The 18,240-nt window shown below is 40.7% G+C and overlaps 1 protein-coding gene across 1 annotated transcript in view; it reads left to right on the top strand.

Annotated features, from left to right (window-relative positions):
* Positions 1-18,240, top strand: part of AIG1 (androgen induced 1) — a 129,071-nt gene that overhangs the window by 20,144 nt on the left and 90,687 nt on the right. The gene's annotated exons all lie outside the window — the stretch shown is intronic.

The raw sequence follows: 18,240 nt of genomic DNA on the forward strand, positions 1-18,240 counted from the left end.
ATAGGGTTTTTTTGGGGTTGTTTCTATATGAACATATAAAATAGCAATCAGATACTACCAAATACATATTAGTGATATTATACAAATTTAACCTCAAATCTTCAGCTGGTCTATGTCCACTGACTCCTTTTTTTCCCCCCAAATTGAGTAACACATTTGAAGTCTTATCAGCAAGGAGACACTTGTAGAAGACCAAGTACTAACTGCTGCAGTGTCTGTGCACCCGTATCCTCATGTGAAGCTTAAACCTATAACGACTATAGGAGAAGTCCTTCAGTGAATTGTGAAAACACTTCAGAAGTGTTTTAAGATTTTGTGATCATCTGGAGTCATTCTAGAGATATGTGTGTTTTGCAAACAAGGAGGAGATTTCAGTCCTTGACAAGGCTAAACACTTTCCCTAATGTGAAGCCCCAGATTTGATGTAATCATAGAATCCCTCAGGTTGGAGAGTAAGCCAGGAGGTCATCTAGTCCAACCCCTTGCTCAGATCATGCTCAACACTGACCCAGGTTTCCTAGGACTTTGTCCACCTGAGTCCTGACTAATGGGTTGAAAACCTTCACTCTTTGACATGTTAATACTCTTCCAGAGTTACACATCCATCTCATTCTGTTGTAAGAACTGCTCAATCACATTGTCTGCTGAGGAGCTCACTGGTGGTAATCCTCGTTGCTGGATGTGTGATAATGTAACACACTCATCATCCATCATGTATCCTGATACAGCATATTTTTGGATTTTTTTATCAGCATGGACTACGCATCCAGATTTTTCAGTAGTTGTTACTTCTAGCTGGAGCATGTATTGAAGTTTTTAAGAGGAACCACACCACAGAACTACTGAAGGTAATAGTTGAGCACCAGATGTTTTTGACAACATTAGTCTTCTCTGCAGATGCAGAGAAAGTATTTCTTCCTGTTATTTATTGGTTCAATAACTATTTCATTCACACAGAATGAAGAGAAATCATTTCACTGAGAAACCAACTGGGAGTTAAAAAGTAGGAAAGCTGGTTTTCCTCCTCCTCACCTGCGCATAACAATGAGGTGTGGGTGGATAATATCTACTACCTCTAAAATCTTGTAGGGTATGGTGAAAAGAAACACTAAATCTGGTTTTACTTACTACACAAAACATTTCATTTGTTCAGTATGTCAGATTTAAATACATAATGTGTTGTTTTAAGCTTTTCTTTACATGTGCAACACATTTGAAGTAAGTTTATTTAGTTAGTTAAAACAGTTCAAAGTTCTGCTTGGAGAAATTTTAGCATATTCCACCCTGTCACCAGTCATGATAATTATCTATCATGAATGAAATAAATGCATGATTTTATTCACCATTTTCTAGTATAATAAAAAATAAGGAGCATAGCAAAAAAACATGCTCTTATTTCTTTAGGGGAAGCGTTTGCTGTTCTGTTACTTGGTTTTGGCCCTTACACGTCTGGTTACATTTCAGAATACTGGAGTCCTTTTTTCTGCCTGTGGTTGACTAGGCAGTTGCATTCAGTGTGACGTTTTTGCGATGCTCACATGGCAGCAATGCCTTAGGCCTTATTTCTCTGCAGCTTTCTTCAGCAGGAGCTTCATCCAAAAATGGGAAGTCATGCAGAATGTAGCAGTTTGCTTACTAAGTATATCTTGCCACAAAGAAATTGCTTTGTTTTGTCCAGCTTTGTTTTTGTTTTGTCCAGCTACGGTAGCACTTCCTGAGGTTTTTTGAGATTAATTTAAGGCAGTGGTTTGAGTTACAAAGCAGTAAATTGCTGTGGATTTGCCTGCTTTGCTCTTGGTTGCTCCTCCTGTGCTATTATGCAACACTGAAGTTAACAGATGTACTATTCTGCCTTCTTATGAAATGGCCACTGATAGGGAACATCTCAGTTGTGAATCTTACTTCTCTCTTTGATCTGAATAAATATGTTGACCTATAAGGAAAATCTCTTTTGTTAGTGCTTCTAAAAAGATTGCCATTAAGAAGAATAAAGAAATTAAAAACAGGGAAGCACACTGTATTGTTTCTGAGGACTGAAACAGATTTTATTAAATATAGCTAGCAATTTGTCTCTGCTTTATGATTTTCTGTTGGTTTAAAAAAAAATGATGGCTTGATAGCAATATTACAGGATACAGTCAATTTATACTGCCAAGTAATGTACAATGATACCATTAAATAGGCTGGTTTATGACAGTTCCATATAAAACCCCCTTTCTGTGTGACATTTTGAATCATATAAATAAAAGATAGATAAGAAACAAGTAGATCACCTCTTTGGTCCCTTATCAGTTTCAAGCTTCTGTAAAAGATGGTAAAGGTCTGATAATACCAAAGAGAAAGTCCCCATCTGAAGCAGGCTGTCTGTGCATCTAGCGGCAAAACAAATGCAAATTGTCTTAAGTGCTTTAAAGCGGAGGCTAACCTAGAATGAAATGTGTGAGTCCTTTAAGATTTCTTCTCTGATTTCTTGAGTAGTTGTTTAGAGAGGCAAGAGTTTCTCTAATACTCTCCATCTTCAGTCTGAAAACCTGGGAAGTAGGAACAGCAAAAAAAAAAAAAGGCTGGGAAAAGGTCTGTAGAGAGACAATTATGCTGTAGTAATACTGTGATATGCAGATGGATTAATTTTTCTAAGCTAAAGACACAATATGGAAGTCATGATATGATGGTTTACCTTTTAGCATAAAAGGTTGATAAATGCTTGGTTAAAATAAGGCCGTTTCTGCTGTAGATTTTTTGCGCTTGCTTTTCAAATTGATTATGTATTGATGTACTGACCTTATCTTGGCATTGATACAAATGTTGTAACTGTAGACACGAAACTCCTGAAGTTATAGTTTTATATGAATGATAATACTACTGTATTGAGATATTAGATAATATTTTGCTTTTAAATGAAATATATGTTTTGACTACATGCATAGTTGGATAAACCCTGCCACTTTAAAAGAAAACCATTCCTAGGGAAACAGAATGTGCTTTTACTTTGTTTAGCGCATGTGTACGGGTTAATGATTGGCTGTCAAGCATTTTATAAATCAAAGCAGTGTTTAGTTTGTATTTTCCTCCAAAAGATTAGCTAATACAATTTCATATAAAGGCAAGCTGTGGTATTTTAACTTAGAGTCAATGTGCATTTTCTGGGTTGTTGTTTTGTTCAGTGTTCTCTCAAAAGGGGATGTTTTCCTACTCGTATTAGATTTGCCATGCTTGTAGTTTTCATTACAGTTTTTCTATGAGTTTATTAACCAGTATTAACCCACTTAAATGCCATTAGTTTTTTAACTCGGATAGTTTGGAAGCACATACAAGCAATGCCTTCACTGAGTCAAATAAAATTTCATGGTCCACATAAAAACAGTCACTGTGATGTAACTGCTACTACACTAAGTACTTGGTTCTTTGAAATGTAATATTAATTTTGATCGCACTGTGGGTGCATGTGAGCTCCCTAAATACCTTAGAATGAAGGTCATCAGCTACATTTTCCAGTAAAGTATTACTCTTCTTAAGTTGGCATCAGATCTAGTAACTAAGTGCAGTTAACCAAAAGAAGGATTAACAAATATAATTTGTATGATCCATATAGTCATTTCACAGTTGTCTGTTTTTCAAAACTTTTTTGAAGTAGATAGAAGACATTGCTGGAGCTATGATAGAGTGGACCTTTGCAGTCAAAAGGCTAGGCACTCAGCCAGTTTGTAATTCAGTGAGACACAATACATTATCTATTTTGACAGTCTTCATGGTTAAATAGTCTGGCTCTTGTAATACCTAACAGTGTTTATAAATAGAAATGGAGAAGTCAAATGGTCCAGTCTTGACAGCAGAATAATACAGAGCTTTGGATATGCCCACAGCTCACATGTGCCTCTTCCCTTAACTGGAGTGGGAAGAACAAGGTAAACTGATTGAGTCAAGTGGAACATGTGTTTTCCTTGAGGTTTCAGTAATACATGAAGCTATGAGCTCTGAGCTCTGTAGTGAGGCTTGTAAAATATATTGTTTTTCTGACCAAGAAAAACAATTATTTAAAAAGCAAAATGGTAGGCTGAGCACCCACAAAGACCTGTACTTAGAAGAGTGGCTGTCTAGTTTGCATGTTGGGTGGAGAAGGAGGATGGGACAGAAGGAAGTAGTCCTGGTTTCTGGTTCCCATTTCTTGCTCCAGATAAAACATTTTAGCAAATAATTTTCCCTGTGAAATCTAGACAAAGGGCTAGAACCTCAGTATAAGCCTCCAAAGACATCTGTGGGCTCTCTCCTACACTAGCATAACTTAACAGGAAGGGTGGACATCCTGCCCTTTGGCATTGTCAGTAATATACATCTTCTTGAAGAAGAATTATTCTCTAAGTTCGTTTTGGGTTGAAATGGGTGTAGAAGGTGCATCCCTCAGCAAGTACTATACTTTGATGTTGCATAAAAGTTGATACCAAGAATTTGTCTTTTCCTTCCACCACATGTTACAGTAAGCAGTCCTGAGAGGCAAGGGCTGACTCCTTAAAGGCCTAGCCCCTCTTCAGGCTTCAGCCTATGAGCATGTCTCACACAAGGAACTGACTGAAGTGACTTCAGTGCTGCATGTATATGCCTTGCAGAGGAGAGGTGGGATTCCAGACATACTCCTTTTCTTACTATACCCAGTTATTTTTTGCTTAAATATCACCCCACTTACGGTCTGCTCCTTGGAAATTGAGTATTGTGTGAGCACTGTGACTTCCACTTTGAGAGACAGGTGTCTAAAAACCCTGTGCCCTCTCACACCTGAACTTTCCAGTAGATACACGCCTAATCCAAACTAAGCCTTCCTGAATGTACATGGAACAGTGTCCAGGTTGGACTCATCTCAGCTCTGCATCAAGTACTTGGATTTGTTCTCGTGACAGGGGGGTGGAGGAGTCCAGACCCCCTGCTCAGGCTATGTTGTGTGAAATTTGTGACAAGTCTCTGAGCCAGGATTCCTGGCTGATCCAAAGCTAGAGGTTGAACATGATCTGATCTCTCTGTTAGTCAGAACTGAATGTGTCAGGACAGGCGTGCCAACAGAGCTGGTCAGCAGCTCTGCTCCGGTGCTCTGGTGTGAAGTTTCATGTTGCACGCTTACAGCTGGTCTGGACAGGAGAGGTCCTTGTTCCATTGCAGTGGTGTCTGCGCCTAGTGCTGTAATGGACTACAGCCAGATTATAGTTAAATGGGCATGGCCCAGAAACCACCACCATTTATGAACGTTATCTGTGTAGCCAACATTTTTGTGTTGTGAGGAACAGGGCAGAATACTGGAATGTACTTATTTACTAAGCATTTTGGGAAAAGCATATGTATCCTGCAAGTCAGAATTAGAGGTACCTTACATAAAATCTGACAGTGGCATCAGATACATTTACTTGGACCAATGCCCTTATACTCTGAGGTTATGTTTTAAATCTGTGTGATTTCATTGTGGCCAGCTTACGTGGTGGTAGGCTCTCATTTTCTTAAGAGACTGTTCTGGTCCATGTTTCACACAGACTGGTTCAAGTGTTAACTAAAGAAACTGATTTATTTGGATGTTCTGCATGAGGTAACACTCTTGTGTTACTGTTGTCACTGTTGTGACAGTTCGGCCAGTTTCTGTCCAGGTGGTGATAGGAGTCTCCATCGCAAGTGTCCTTGTAACAGAATTTTCAGCTGGTTTTGATTGGACTCCCCCAGCTGTGGTTTTGTGAATTTTTACCATCCAGCTGGCCTTTGGTCCCGTGTCAACACTCCGGTGCATGCATGATGAGTTTCTAGTTAAAATCGTCTCAACTATGTGCAAAAAATTGCCCTATCCAATGATAACCATATCTAAATAGATAAATAGTATCTATCAGTTCACCGTTTACTTTGCGGGACCATCCTGGGTTGTTCCCAGGGCTGCCGGGATCTCCCTGCCTCCCCAGTCCCCACCACACAGTCAATTATCTTGTTAACGGGGCCTGGGACTGCCTGGGGAGTTCTTCTGCCGATCCCTCCGACCTCTGGTGGAGCCGGGACTGCCCGGGGTGGGTTGCAGTAGCTATCAGTCAGTTATCTCATCTCGACAGAAACTAGCTGGGGAGTTCCCGGGACTGCCCAGGGAGTTCCTATGGGTGAGTCAGCACCCCGAGCATGTGCTGGGGCACAGCCCGTGTCCCCAGCTGCATTGCAATTACAGCTACAGCGTTAAGTCAGAGTGCACGTGCGCACACCTCCCTGTTGCATGGAGGCATTAGTGTTGGAGTACTAAGAGGTTTATAGGAGTACAGCTGATACTTGGGCATTTCCTGATGCGATCTGCCCATCTGACCAGTAGGCATCCCTTGAAAGGCAGGGATGCTTTCTTTTCTTTTGTGCTGGGCTGCCACATCTGGAAGCTACTACTTGCAAAGTGCTTTTCCTGCCATGGAGAATCCAAAACACCGTGCTCGCTGTCAATAGTCACCAGTATCACACTTAAGCAAAGGTCTCTTTTCTGGAGTCATCTGCTGCTTAATTAACGGCTACAGTAGGTGTTTGAGCCTCCTGTCTCTTGAGAAGAAAGAACAGCATATTATTGACCTTGTGGTGTTTACTAATTAAAAAAATATATTTACTGTTTATCAGTCAGTGTGCAGTGGCCTGGTGGAGAGCATCTAAATCTGATGGGTTTGGAACCTGGTGTGATGCAAGGTAGTTGTAAAGTAGCTTTCCATAATATGTAGGGGGATGTAAATTTAAACTTCCTTACAGTTAAGCTCTTCCTTCCTTTTGCAAGTGAAAAGTAGTGAGCAAAACAAAAATACGGTAAAAAGCAATGTCTGAAAGATTAGTTTGGAAACTCAAGAAACAGTTAAATGTTGGTTAGAGTAAGAAAGAATGAGAGAGGTTTGAGCTGTGTCTGCCTTCATAAGCATGTAAGGCAAGGTAGGGCTCCATGCCATTTCTTTTTCAGGCCACTCTCTCCAAAGACAGTCTCCAGGTAGCAGATGGGATGGTTGTGCTTCTTCCACCCAGTGCCCTGTCCTATGGGGATGCTGGAAGCCAGGTGTGCACCACACTGAATTTATGAACTTATTCATACAGAGCAGAACCAGTGATGGAAAAATTAAACAGATTTACTTAGTGCTAGTGTTGCTCAAAATCAGTATTTGCTGTTATGAACTAAGGTGTAAGAACAGTGAAGGTGAGAACGATATAATGGACAAGCTCTCCAAAGCTATTATATTTTAGACCTTGGTAACTAGTTGGTTGGCACAAATAGATCAGCTAGTCAGAATTACAGTATCTAACCATTAGAAAACTTTAAAGACACAGTAAAGCAAACAGGTCTTTGAAAACTATGATCAATATGAGCTACATAAGAGAAAAAATAATTTTGATTTATGCTAACAGTAGTATGGCTGCATTTGGAGGGAATGAAAAGGTCCATGCTGTTTCTCTGAGAAAGACGGGAGTGTTTCTCTAGTAAGCAGTGGAAATGGCTATCACTGTAAGAGTGAGTGCAGAGGCGTGAAGAACAGCCTGATGAAATGCCGAGAGACTTGCCTAGGGATCAGGGCACCCGAGTTCATCCCTGGGTCCCCTGCTGCCTGATCTTGGCCAGCTCACTTCTCCCTGCCTCGCATTTACCAATGGCAATCAGGAAATAAATCCTTAATTTCCTTTGAGATTTATTCATGAGAAAGACAAGGAAAGCAGGAAAGTGTTATCATCTGGGGTTGAAATGCCACACACCTAGTGAACACTCAACCCCCCCCTTGTATTATTTAATTTAAATGCAGTTAGCTTGTATCAGGGTTTTTCCCATGTTTTCTTTAGAGATGTAAGATAATGAGAACTTCTTTTTTTCTCCTGAAATACAACTCTTTATAACACACAGTGCCTTGCTTGAAATGTTGTGTAAAAAATATTCTTGTTTATGAGGACAGTACAACATGTTAGATCACCTTTCATTGAACCACATGCTTTATAATTAATATACAAAATTATGTCCTCTCTTTTTTTCAAGTGGAGCTTGAATAGCAGCATCCTTTGCTGTGGGCTATTTATAGAACGTCCTTATCTTAGTAATAACTTTATTTATTAATATACTTTACCTGCTATGTTATACTTTGCCTGTATATTAATATACTTTACTGCTGCAGCAGTGAGCTGAAGAAGAAAAGTTGTTTTAAGGAAAATCTGAAGATGACCCTGATTGGAGACTTAAGCTATTTTTTCACAGTGTGGGTTTGCAACTGAGTTGGTTTGTGTGTTGTTGGTAGGTTAGGTGGATGAAGAGATGGGATAAAGCTCTTAATGCTTCCTTCCCTTACCTTCCCTGGAGAGAGGGAGAATTGCCCAACTGAGACAGTATCACTTAATAGCCTGCCGCAATGGACTGGTGTGAGGAATCATTCATTACTGCTTTCACCTTTTTGTTTCCTACAGCCATGGTAGGGCAGCACTGCGGCTGCTATGTCTCAGAAGATAGTAGTGCCTTTCTCATTTGCATTTCCAGCTCTGTGGACCATGTTGCTGAGATATATCAGTCATGACCTTTTCTAAATTCAGCAATTTCAAAGGCAGCTGTTACCAATTCATTAAAAAGGGAAGAAATAAAAAGCAAAACCAGTCACTAACTTTGAAAAACTTCTGTGTAGTTTTGTTTTCAAATTTGATCTGTCAGAATTGCTTCCCTCTAGTGGTTTTCAAACTGTATTTCTAAACACGAAAAAGTTGGTGCAATGCAGAAGTTTCTGAAGTTTTAAGAAAGCCATTTCTTTGAGAAAGTTCTGTACTTAATAAAATGTAATTTCTTTTTGGAGTAATTAACTTAGAAAGTGCTAGGGACTTTCCAGCCATCAGAAACCCTATCCTAAAGCTCAGTTTAGCACAGACAGCTGCAGAATGAGTCTTAGCTTCTTAGCCAGCTATCCCAAACATTGCCTAGAGAGCTGCCATTCCTGCCTGGTTGACTGCAAGGCCACTGCTTCAGAGAATGTACCAATCATGCTGAAATGTGTAAAATCAGCATTTAAGCCAAAATAATGACATAACCTTCTATGTAGTGTATAATCCTAATAAGATTAAGTTTTAGCAAAGAAAAGCATAAAAGATATAACCTAATAAAATCATAATCTATTCTGAATAAACTGTATTATACATGTTTGCTGAATAGATTATTTAAGTTTAATGAAATTACACTGTCTTATAAGCAGGATACAATAAGTAGTAATGACAGCTTTTCTATACACAACGCAAGAAAGTGAGGAAGATGGAGCTTATTAGAAAACAATTTAAAATCAAAAAGATAAAAATAGAATATTCTTAAATATTCTTAAAAATAGAAATTCTTAAATATTGCAACAATAAGCTTAGTGCTTCTAAGATCAAAGTAAGATATCCAGACATCTGTAACTCAAAAGTATCCAGAAAATACCTGTACTTTTTAGAGGAAGAAGGAAGACTGGATTGACATGGTTTTGGAGAGGAGTGACACAGCTAAAAAGAATGCAAAAGATCTGAGAAAATTTAACACTTTCTCAGCATCTGGGCAATTTTTTGTTCATATTGCATTAGTATATTCTGTATTTGTCCATTCCATCTCTTCATCTGATACATGGTAGTGGATTCCATGCTGTTAGCACTTCTGAGCCAGATGGCATACACTCTGTCATGCTGAGATCATGTTGGAAATGTCCTCTATGCAACACAGCTGAGATATAGTAGCACTTTAAAATTCATTTCTCAATTGTTGTCCACTACGGCAGGTTTTTTGTTGGGGTATTTTACCCATGTAAAAAGAATAACTAAGTATGCTTTTTTTGCCTTTAAAAATTAAAGCATTTCCAAATATTTTTGACAGTTTACCAAATTTCAGCTTAGCTTGTTGTGGTAAGGAATAATATATTTGTCCTTATAGAAGTACTAAAAATACTAAGAAAACTACTATTAAAACTAAGTTAGCACAACCACATTACCTATTCAAGAACTGTGCTGCATATTTTTGAAAATCTAATAGACAGTCAAGAATCATGTTAAGATGGAACAGTCTGAGACTTAACCTCTCCAGTGAGTGTAACATAGTAAGGGTTTTTCCTGGGTTCAGTGGGGAAGATGGAGAGAGAAAGGAAGAGGTGCAAGCAGTATGGTTATATTTTTTATCTGATTTTTTTTATTTCGTGTGCTGAAAATTGTGAATTGTAATAGATGCTGAAAGCTATAAAAATAAATTCTAGGGGCCCACATCTGTTTTGGTTTTCTGATTTCTTACTTACGTTGCTTAGTTTCCACAAAAGTTGCCTTTCTGCCTGCAGATAAAAACACATCTTGTGTTCCAACAGGCAGAATTTTAAAATGCGTCTCTCCTCTCATAAGCACAAGGTCTCATTAGCTTACACTGCTTTGTCCCCTTTCCACAGCTCCGTAGTAGGTGCTTGAGCACTTGGACTTAAAAAATGTAGTACCTATAAAAACTAGACCCAAGAGTCAAACAAGTTTCTTATCCATGCATAATAATCCCATAGTAGACTTTATTCTTTTCTGTATCTTTAAAATCTGATTTGTTTAAAAGCCCATCCTGGGATATGTTTGAACAATACCGGTGGGCTTCAAAGAAAAGGTCTACAGAAGGTTATGTACAAAGTGAAGGATGATATTTAAAGGAGTCCCTGAACTTACATCATATGGTAAGAGATTAGACATGTTTTATAAGCTGATTCATCTCGTATGAAAAAATCATGAAAACGAAGTTAAATTTCCTAGTAAGGACTAGTCTTCATGTGCAACATCCGGGTTAGAGGAGCCTTCCCCCCAATGAAGGCTGTAAAGGGAGACATGAGTCACTGTTTTGGATGAGGGAAATGCTAGATATTTATAAGGCTGTACATCTATGCACTTACTGAATTTCTAATGACTCTTCTGATAGAAATAAGTGTTATGTTTTACTAGTGGAGTTTAAGTTCTAATTCGTATAAGTGAAAGGAGGAATGGGAGAAATAAATATTTTGAGATTCCTAACCAACAGTAAAATAAGTGTCGTTTGGAGCCTTAAGTAGTCCTTTGACTTATTCTGTTTTCATTCCCTTTGTCTTACTTTTCTCCTGTATGTTGTGTATTTGGTTTCTCAGGCTACTGGCTTTTGATGGGCAGGGGCGGTGTTCCTTTTCTGTGTTGAAGTGGCCTATTGCATTGTTGAAACCTGCTTCAACAAACGAAACAACGTAAAATGGCCGTGGCACTGCAGTCAGCGTAGAAGAAGGTGTGATACGAGGTCTGAGTGCATGCCCCAACTTAATGTCAGTCACTGAATTTCCTGGGGTGATGCTGCTCTTTTTCCTCTGGCCTTTAAAACACAAGTCATCTTCCCCATGCCTTGCACAGAAGTAATGATTCTGAGCAGCACACAGTACTTTTTCATGGTGTTTGCATTTCAGCTTTAATTAATTGTAGATTTAGTGATTAGACATATTACACTGACTTGTATTTTAGTACTTAAAATGCTGTTGCTTCTTACTTTTATTTCTTTATGTGTCTCTCATTTGTGAATAGACACAAAGATTTGCCTTTTCCGGTCAGTAGCTTCTCTGATACAAAGATTTAGCACTTGGTTACATGTTGTCCAGCTTCTACTTGCTATTACAACTACCAAAGATACAGCAAAGGGAGGGGAAGCGACAAGAATAAAAGCAATGTGCCTGTGAGTAACGCTGGAAGGGCAGTGGACAAGGAGAATTAGTCAAGAGCAGTAGCAGATTTAACAAACAGCTACAGCCCATGGCTTCATTCTGTAAACATAGTGCATTTTCTATCAAAAATACCTTGTTATTCTTGACTTAACCTGGATTTGCTCTTTATAGTGCAACTATAGATTAACTAAGCTGTTGTTACAGGATGCAGACTGTCCACATGCGCTTGCGTACAGCCTGATACACTAAGACCCAAACCAAGCATGGTCCCAAAACAGAGTCCAATCAGTCGTGTTTATGGTGGTGACAGAGATAAAATCTGACTTAAATTACTTTAGAGTTTCTTAAAATACAGTCATCTTAGCTGCTGAAGCATAGTGTATTTGTACATCAAATAATAATGTCTAGAGGCTGGAGGACTGAAAGCTGAAGTGACACAAGGTGACAAGGAGTAGTAACAGATCCTCTGAGGTTATAAATCATATTCCTGTTGTTTGAAAAGGAAAATCAGACCGTGTTCTCTATATGGCAGATTGTAAAATCTGAAATACATGAGAAATTACAACCTTCAGCAATTTGATTTTGCATGCTGGTAGAGCTAAACTTGCATCTTCCTGTGGAAAGCCACAGGTTGTCTTAAGTGTGAGCATGGCTTTGATGAGTCAGGTTATGTCTGCCCCCCACCTGTGGGCTGGTGGCCTGTCCCCAGGGAGGTGCCTGGTGCCTGGGGCTGGGACTGCCCCAGTGCCGTTAGGTGCCGTGCGCCTGGCTGGGGGTGGGATGGGCCCTGACTGCCCCCCTGCCACTCCCAGCCCCCAGGGATCAGCCAGGCCTCCCTGACACCCTAGTGTGAATTAGCCTTCCTATAACACATTTGCAGACTCTTAAGTGTCTGTCTTAAATACAGTCTTACCTTTAAACAGTGCAAACTTACCTATTAGTGAGGTACAGGTACCTAATACATGTGTATGTGCACACACACAAACGCACATGCACTTCATGTGCAAACATGGCATTTTGGAATTTGTAAAAGTTACTTAATTTTCCATGCTTTTTTGTTATTTCTGGCTGATTTTGTGAGTATTACTCCCATGCTTTATTCTGGCAGCGTTGTCTACTTGCCAGCCTACTCAGATGCCTTATTTCATAGAGGGGTACATGAAATAATTTGTGAGTGCTGTTAATCTTGAAAATGTTAACTTGAGGATAGTGAACTCTCAGTTTTCAAAGATAGATGGAGGAAGAAATACCCATGAATAATAGTAGTGCTTACACAGACTTTTCCAGTTCCTGCCCTGAACTCTAAGGAATGCTTCTGATTATGAGAGTGAGCTTGAAAGAGGATGAGTCCACAGGCAATGAAATCCTAGATTCAATGAATTTAATGGGAGTTTTCTGCCATGATAAGAGTGGTGACAGAATTTCCATTGACCTCAGTTGTGCAGAGATTTTGTCTGCGCTGTGGAGCCCCATGGCATGGGGGAGAAGGGAGTCTCCATGCCCTGAAGAAAAGTTTACAAGCAAATATATTTTCTGTCTGACTCTAAGAAGTCAGATTAGGGGGAGTACAGGGAGGTCATTAGCTGCTATCCTTCAGTGAGCACCTTGTGGAGTAACTGTCCTACTGAAGCACGTCTTTATTTTCTTGTAGGAGACAGACATGTACATTTAGTTTACTTTATTCTAATTGTTCATAAGGAACAATCTTTTCTGATATGTATAATCTGAATAGATCTCACTGTTTGAGAAGATTTCTGGACTGCTTGGTTTCATCTTCTGTTCATAGCTGGTTTCTCCTGCCACAACTTAACAAGTATTTTCTCTGCTCAGAGTTATGTATTACTAAATTACCTGTTGATGGCCATTTCACAGAATCACAGAATCATCAAGGTTGGAAAAGACCTTGTAGATCAACCAGTCCAACCATTAACCTAACACTGACAGTTCCGAACTACACCATATCCCTAAGCACTATGTTGACCCTACTCTTAAACACCTCCAGGGGTGGGGACCCCACCACCTCCTTGGGCAGCCCATTCCAATGCCTAACAACCCGTTCTGTAAAGAAATACTTGCTAATATCTAGTCTAAACCTTCCCTGGTGCAACTTGAGGTCATTCCCTCTTGTCCTATCGCTTGTTACTTGGTTAAAGAGACTCATCCCCAGCTCTCTGCAACCTCCTTTCAGGTAGTTGTAGAGGGCGATGAGGTCTCCCCTCAGCCTCCTCTTCTCCAGACTAAACAACCCCAGTTCCCTCAGCTGCTCCTCGTACGACATGTGCTCCAGACCCTTCACGAGCTTCGTTGCCCTTCTCTGGACACGCTCGAGTAATTCAATGTCCTTTTTGTAGTGAGGGGCCCAAAACTGAACACAGTAATCGAGGTGCGGCCTCACCAGTGCCGAGTACAGGGGTAAGATCACTTCCCTGTCCCTGCTGGCCACACTATTTCTGATACAGGCCATGATACCATTGGCCTTCTTGGCCACCTGGGCACACTGCTGGCTCATGTTCAGCTGGCTGTCAATCAGCACCCCCAGGTCCCTCTGACTGGCAGCTCTCCAGCCACTCCTCCCCAAGCCTGTAGCGCTGCTGGGGGTTGTTGTGGCCCAAGTGCAGCACCCGGCATTTGGCCTTATTGAAACTCCTACAGTTGGCCTTAGCCCATCGCTCCAGCCTGTCCAGATCTCTCTGCAGAGCCTCCCTACCCTTGAGCCGATCAACACTCCCACCCAACTTGGTGTCTTCTGCAAACTTACTGAGGGTGCACTCGATCCCCTCGTCTAGATCATCAATAAAGATGTTAAACAGGAGTGGCCCCAAAACCGAGCCCTGGGGGACACCACTCATGACTGGCCGCCTACCAGATTTAACTCCATTCACCACAACTCTTTGGGCCCGACCATCCAGCCAGTTTTTTACCCAGCAAAGCGTGTGCCCATCCAAGCCTCGAGCAGCCAGTTTTGCCAGGAGAATGCTGTGGGAAACGGTGTCAAAGGCCTTACTAAAGTCAAGGTAGACAACATCCACAGCCTTTCCCTCATCCAATAAGTGGGTCGCCCTGTTGTAGAAGGAGATCAGGTTTGTCAAGCAGGACCTGCCTTTCATAAACCCATGCTGACTGGGCCTGATCACCTGGTTGTCCTGCATGTGTTGTGTGATGGTACTCAGGATGAGCTGCTCCATCAGCTTCCTGGGCACCAAAGTCAAGCTGACAGGCCTGTAATTTCCCAGATCATCCTTCCGACCCTTCTTATAGATGGGCGTCACATTGGCCAATGTCCAATCTGTCAGGACCTCCCCGGTCAGCCAGGACTGCTGGTAAATGATGGAAAGTGGCTTGGCAAGCACCCCAGCCAGCTCCTTCAGCACCCTCGGGTGTATCCCATCCGGTCCCACAGACTTGTGTATGTCTATGTGATGCAGTAGGTCACTGACTATCTCCTGCTGGATCATGGAGGGATTGTTCTCCCAGTCTCTGTCTTCTGGCTGAGGAGGCTGGATTCCCTCAGTACAACTAGTCTTGTTACTAAAGACTGAGGCAAAGAAGGCATTAAGCACCTCAGCCTTCTCCTCATCACTTGTTACCATGTTTCCTCCTGCGTCTAGCAGGGGATGGAGGCTCTCCCTGGTCTTTTCTTTTGCTGCTCACATACTTACAGAAACATTTCTTGTTGTCCTTGATTGCTGAAGCCAGATTAATTTCCAGCTGGGCTTTAGATCTCCTGATTCCCGCCCTGCATAGCCTCACAGCATCTTTGTAATCATTGTGAGTGGCAAGCCCCTTCTTCCAAAGGCTGTAAACTCTCCTTTTCTCCCTGAGTTGCAGCCAAAGCTCCCTGTTCAGCCAGAGTGGTCTTCTCTGTTGCTGGCTTCTCTTACAGCACCTGGGGACCGCCTGCTCCTGAGCCATTAAGACTTCCTTCTTAAAGAGTGCCCAGCCTTCCTGGACCCCTATACCCTTTAGGACTGTCTCCCAAGGGATCCTGTCAAGCAGGTGCCTAAACAAGTCAAAGTCAGCCCTTTGGAAGTCCAGGATGTCAGTTCTGCTGCCCCATCTCCTGGCCTCTCTAAGAATAGAGAACTCTATTATTTCATGATCACTGTGCCCTAGTCGTCCTCCAGCCACCACATCATCCACCAGTCCTGCTCTGTTCACAAAGAGGAGGTCCAGCAGGGCACCTTCTCTGGTCGGTTCACTCACCAGCTGTGTCAGGCAGTTATCTCCCATACATTCCAGGAATCTCTGGGACTGGTCCTGCTCTGCTGTGTTGTATTTCCAGCAGTCATCCGGGAAGTTAAAGTTAAATTTCTGTAACTTGTCATTGTGTTATCACAGTTTAAGGATACTCTACTATCAACTATAGTAACAGTGGTCCCTCTAGGCTTCAATGGAGAAAATGGGGTCAGCAGTGTTAGTATTTTATACCTGTTTTAATTATTTTCTTGTTTTTGTATACTCTGCTTACAAGTTTCTGCCTCTATCACTGTTACATGGTATAAGGAAGGTATGGCTGTTTTCTGTCAAATTTGTATTTGTCATTTTCTAAATCACTGTTTTCCTTCAAACTCTAGTTAGAGGCAAAACTGGAGGATAATTCCTCTGAAGTGCTGTTATTACTTACATTTCCAAGGGGGGAAAAAAAAAAAAAAGTGAACTATTTGTTTAACGTCTCGGGGATGTTTCATGTATAGATTCACCACCTGCAGATTTTCAAAAGAAGGTTCTTGTTTTGAAAATGTGATCCTAAATCTGAGGTAACACCAGGGCACTTTGGAGAATATTGTTTAGAGGGAGTTTCTACTCCCTTACTGTGAACTTTTCACATCTGGTAGACAGCATTCGCACTGAGGAGCATGGACTTTAAAATTTGGTTCATACCATAAACCACCAGTAGTTGCATGCTACGCTTTTCCTATGCCAGACCCACAAAGGATGTAAATCGTTACTGATTCTGGCTGTTCAGTTTATGCTGCTGAGACTCATGTAGCTCTGGAGGTCCTCAGTCTAATCCTAAATGTTGATAGGTGTCAGAAGAGTTTTCTTGCACATTTTAGAAAGGAAAGGAAGTATTAGAGCGAATGTGCATACATTATTTGTGTGAATAAACTGGAACTGTTCCTCCCTGAACACTACGATTTTTTCAATGGCTCTGAATGTTCTCAATAAATATGTAATTTTCTCTTTCCTATATGGATTTTTATTTGTTAATCTTTTTGTAGAATAGTTTACTTCATACCTACTCTCTGAAATCTTTGGGTACTTTCTTTCCCTTTAGGAGTTTTCAGTTATTCCCGATGATATCATTGTATTTTCCCTTGAAGGCGGTGTGTTCATAACAGGATAATGGGGAGAGAGGCTGTTCCGTTTGTGATTGATTAGTAGATGCACAATCTCAATTCCCTTGGAAAGTGGGCGTGTGATTGTTTGAGTCTATGTTTCTTTGGAGAGAGACCATTTCAGGGAATCATAGTTAGAGCTGCAAACAATCCATTAGTCACTTGTCCAAGCCCTGCCAGCATAATACCATTCCCTGCAGTACATTATTGAGTGTTTTGTCCAATATTGGTTTGAGTGACTCAAGCCATGAGGCTTCCACCACTTCCTCTGAGAAACTATTTCATGGTCTGACAGACCTCGCTGTTAGGAAATATTTCCTGGTACTCAGCCTAAACTTTTTAACACCCAGATTGATCTCATTACTGTTAGGTAGACTTTTTTTTCCAGTCCTGTCTTAAATCTTTTTCCTTTTTTGGCATTCACACTCTTGAGTGAATAGTATATCGTATCATATCTTCTCTTAAGTCAAGCAAATGCATAATTAGTTCTTCTATTCCTTCTCTCCAAATAGGCCATCTGTTTGGTGGAAAACAGGGCTGAGTATGTGAAGATTTTTTTCTACTAAGTGCTTGTTTCAAACAAATAATATGAAAAAGTGCATGTGATTATGTAGCTCCAAGGAGCCCCAACTTTTATATAAAATGTTTTTCAGAAATTATGTAGAAGATAGTAACTTTTCCAGGTAGTCATCTGAAGTAGTAATACGTTTTTCTAGCACAATATGCAGCTCTAGCACTAGTAGTCTGTCACATTTCATGGCTTCAGGGAATGTTTTGTAATGTTGCTTCATCTATTTATCAAGCGAATTATAGGTAGCTACAGCCTGGAGAGGGGAGAGCAATGGCAGCAGAATTGAAAACAGGTCCAGGGGCCATTTGAACATCTGTCGTTCACAGCTTTACAGCCAGAATTTGCAAGTATTTGGGTCACGTAAGGATTGTTGAGGAAGGGAATGTACTTTAAACCATTCAACTGTTACACATCTCTGGATTTCTTTCTAGTAGCCAACATCTGTTTGATATTTGGTTTCCTTCCTTCCTTCCTTCCTTCCTTCCTTCCTTCCTTCCTAGTCAGAGACTCACAGTCAGAAGAACATTTAGATTTACAAATAAGACTTCTTAAACTAGTACTTCATGCTTGCTTTGAAAAACGAGTAGTGTGTATTTTAAGCATATGTTTATGTTTTTGATGAATTACTGTGCAATTTGGGAACAAAGCCCATGTTTTGTTATTTTTTTACCTGAGG

This window comes from Strix uralensis, chromosome 3, assembly GCF_047716275.1.
Source record: "Strix uralensis isolate ZFMK-TIS-50842 chromosome 3, bStrUra1, whole genome shotgun sequence".
Taxonomy (NCBI): Eukaryota; Metazoa; Chordata; class Aves; order Strigiformes; family Strigidae; genus Strix; species Strix uralensis.